Source organism: Vanessa atalanta, chromosome 18, assembly GCF_905147765.1.
Source record: "Vanessa atalanta chromosome 18, ilVanAtal1.2, whole genome shotgun sequence".
NCBI classification, from domain to species: domain Eukaryota; kingdom Metazoa; phylum Arthropoda; class Insecta; order Lepidoptera; family Nymphalidae; genus Vanessa; species Vanessa atalanta.
The window spans coordinates 729,029-733,769 of NC_061888.1; positions in this window are offsets into that span (position 1 = coordinate 729,029).

Genomic DNA, 4,741 nt, shown 5'->3' on the forward strand with positions numbered 1-4,741 from the left:
TTTTTTATAAACGCTTTTGTTGAAATGTATACTATAAATATTTAAAAAAAAATATATTTTTTTTATTACATAATATATATTAAATTTTGTATAATTATTGCAATTTACTTTTTAAGCTTTTTTTTATCATCTTATATAAACTAAATTTAAAATAGTTTAGTCGACATTCAATATTTTGTGTAAGTAGTTTGAATTTTATCAAATATATTTGTAAATTAAAATGACCGATTTAAAAGATTTATGTTGATTTTAATTATAGTCATATAAATAAATCTGAACACTGATATCAGTATTTTTTAATGACACCACCTTCCTGTCCTTGCATCCTTTAAAATTGGCATCTTACGAAAAAATAGAGTTATTTTAACTACAGTATAACTATCACTTTAAGTCAGTTTTCACACGAGTGAAATACGAAATGATTTCCTACAGAATTGCATTTATAAAACTTTGATAGAACTGTTCTATCCAATCAGTGTCTCGTGCACTTTTGAATGTCTTAAGTACAACTTAGATCAGCTACCGAAGATACTATATTGACAAATAACTTATTTCCATTTTAGAATATGAATTATAACTCACAGCTTAAATAATTTATATTTATTTATACCTTAAATGAGTGCATAAAAAGCTGTAAAACTGATTGAAATTTTAATTAAAAAACAAAAACATAAAAAATACCATTAATATTACAAAATTACAAGGGTGCATTTTTTATTTTTACAGTTAACGTGTAAGTATTAACTCAGTGAGTATAAAAAAACCAGGTACCGGGTAACGGTACCCTTATGGTGGGATGTCAGACTTCCTTTACTTACCGTCAGACCTCACTGGACTCCTCTGCACCGTTAGATGGTGATCATAGCGTTGTCTTCTCCCCTTGGGTCGTCTCTGGTAAAGCGGCTTAATAGAAGCTTTACTGTATAACGACCGATCACCATCGCGTTATTGAATCCCAACTAATAATGCTACGAATAACATTTTTATTGATACTAGAAAATAAACTTTAAGACAAAGATGTTTTGTCAAAGATTCGTTTTATATACAATATTGTAATTAAATAAATATCGATAGCATTTTATGAGGAATTCATAACGTTGTAACTTGTTTTATGACCGCTAAAGATTATCGCTTGAACATAATATTGAAATTAGTTGATGTAAATATGTGCAAATCAATATTCCTTGTAGTTATTGTAAGTTTACAGACGTAACTCTACGACAACGAATTCAATGTTATCACATGTATGAAATAATATTTATTAGTTGAATGATTATATATTATCAGTATTTAATATTGCTCTTATACATAAGTCAATATAATTTGAATTAAACACATGTAACGGCCGGTGAAAGCAATTTTCAATATGGCGGACAAAGCGCGCCTGAAGTGGTATGTTTTGTGTTCGATCAATAGTTTTTTAATTTCTTTTTTTTCTGCACCACAATCGAAGGTTCGAAATTGTGGAGATGAAAGGAAATTAGGGGCCGTATACTGGCTGGAAGCCACTCGAGAAATGAATGAGGTTCCAACTTAACGGGGATTTTTAAGATTTTTTTGTCCAGGTAAGCGTTTTAATGAGCCGTTATTAATTCCTCGGAAGTTTGCTACTGATTTTGTTTTGAATGAATGAATGAAATTGAATGTTAATGTTAACCACATTTTATAATTTAGTTTATAACTGGCATTCAACAAAATGTTTTATAGTACTTACCTAAAACGGTGTTATAACTAAATTATTATTTATTTTTGGCCGTCAGTGGAGCGTTATAAGTAATATAAAAATAGTTGTTGTTGTCTTGTTATACCTTCAATGCATCACCAATCATATGATCTAAGACTTTTTTTTTTCATTAACACTCTTATCAGATGTGCGTCCGGTTACATTATTTTCTTTAACTAATTTTTTATCCGAATATAAAATATAATAAAAAAAAAAAATTAAAACTGAGTCATTTATCTAAAGCCGATTCCCATCGAAGAACGAATAAAGATAAACCTTAGTTTTAAGAATTCCATACAATTTTATTAAATGTATTATCAACGTACATATAACGACCTCCGTGGTCGAGTGTGTACACCGGTTTTCAGGGGTACGTCAAACTCAAACTCAAACTCAAATTCCTTTATTCAATATAGAAGTAAGTATTACACTTTCTTATTGATTGTCAAGTTAAACACTACCACCGGTTCGGAAAAAGAAAACACCCTGACCTGAGAAGAACCGGCGAAAGAAACTCAGCGGGACTTTTTTTTTTTTCTTTACGTCAAATTAATTATATACATAATTATATATGAGTAGAAACAGCCAGGAGGCGATCGTTTCATTCCCAAGGTGTGCTATCAAACATAAACTCACTAATTGTATAGTAACCTTTCGCACACAAGCGTTCCTTAACAATTTTTTTAAATTTCGCAACAGAAGCATATTGAACGCTTTCTGGGATCCTGTTGTAGAAGCGTATACATTGCCCCACAAAAGAGTTACTGACTCTATGCAGTCGAGTAACAGGAGTAACAAGATTGTGTTTGTTCCTTGTACCAACGTTATGAGAATCACATTTTCTCATAAAAACATTAATATTTTTCCGTACATACAATATTCCGTCATTAATACATTTTTCCGTCACTCCGAGGTCCCGTTCGATTCCCGGCCGAGTCGATGTAGAAAAAGTTTATTAGTTTTCTATGTTGTCTTGGGTCTGGGTGTATGTGGTACCGTCGTTAATTCTGATTTTCCATAACACAAGTGCTTTAGTTACTTACATTGGGATCGGCCAGTCAATAAAACCCGTGAAGGTCAAGTAATTAGTATCATTATGATTTTTTGATATGTGGTTTCGGGCGTTAAAATAATAACAAATTAAAATTTTCAACCCTCTGGTGTGAACGCTAAGGGGTTGAGAGGGTGAAAAGCGTTTTTGCTTATAACTTTGTGAAAAAAATTGTTAGATGGTTGAAAATTGGACAGAAGTTATTTGATTTTTATAACTTACCTTGTATTCAAATTTCAACCTTTTTTGTTTAGTGCAAAAAGAGTTAGTAACAAAAAATAACGTTTAAAAATTATTATTATAACAAAGCTATCAGTTTCTTAATCTTTACTCCTCTATGATTTAAATAGGCTATACGACTTTAATTTGCCCAATTCTGTCAATCTGTTACATCCCTTGTGCCTGTTCTGTTCTGTTCTGGCTCATTCACCCTTCAAACCAGACCATATTAATAAAGCTATATCTAAGTATTGATGTTACGATACGAATATCAAGTATTGAGTAAGTAGTACTCAGTACCCATCCAACCAGGTCTCCTCAAATCATACCACAGGGGAATTATAGTAATCATTAAACTCATAGTTTATAATCATTAATGTAAAAGCCGAGATGGCCACAGGGCGAGGTATCTTAACCGATGGTTGCGGGTTCAAACTTCTAGGCAACCAATGAATTTTCATGTGCAATTGTATTTATAATTTATCTCGTGCTCGCCCGAAGGAAAACATCGTGAGAAACTTACATATGTCAAAAAACAAAATTCTCCCATATGTATTAAATAAATTAAACTTTACGAATACACGCATATGAATTCACAAAATTAAGAGGAGATTTAAAGGAGTTATAAAGTCAAATCTAAGTGTATTTTAATTTAATATATTAAGAAGTAGTATAATCTTGAAATGTCGAACTACTGGGCTAAGACCTCTTGTTCATTTTGAGGAGAAAGTTTAGATATTATTCCACCATGCTGTTCCATTGCCTGTTGTTGTTTTTCCACGTGGCAGATGCATGTTGCACCGGCGAGCACGAGATGAATTATAAACACAAATTAATGGAATCTGGAATCTTCGATTAAAGTTCCCGTTTTCCATCCATTGGACCAACTCGGTTCATTATATATGTATATATATATATTGTAAACTCCGTGCTTTACGTACAAAATACAGCTGTGACTTATATTAGTTTTGTTTTATCGAAAAATCTATAGATGTTATATAAAAATTACAAAATAATAATTATATTTGTTCATAAATAAAGCTTTTGTAAACAGTCTCGTATTAAAGATTGGTGATATCACAAAATCTTGCTCAGGCAAATTTTGGAACCTAAAACTGTTCTACTCTCAGATGAACAACCCGTACGTTGATGGGGTGACGAGGTCATTTAGCGGAAGCCTGAATTAAAAAAACCATACAATTGAGGACATTTTTTTTATTAACCTGTCAAGTTATTTCTTATTATAAATACTGTCGGTATTTCTAATAAGAAAAAAAGTACTAAACAACATGTACCTAGTGTAATTCTAAAGAATTTAAAAGGTGTAGACCAAAAAAATTTAAAGTCAAATGTCAATAACTGATCTACCACCGGTTTGAAAAAGAACACATCAGTCCCAAGAGGAACTGGCGAAAGAATCTCAGCAAGCTTTTTCTTTTTAATATATTCATTTTTGTTCAAATGTTGAATTTACAATGCGATTTTTCATATACATATGTAAATAAATATATAAAGCTATTCACGATAATAATTTTCTAACAGAGTTTTATTTAAAAACATTGTTTTAGGTACGTTTTTACACTTTTATGAAAACAAGTTAAAGTAAAATTTAGAGATATATTTTTTTATTTACATAATCTATATATAAAGAAATAATAATCGGCTATCGTGTGATACCTGCATAAAGAACATTTTATTGTTTTACGAACACGATAAAGTTCAAAACCATTGTAAGCAATTCGCAAATC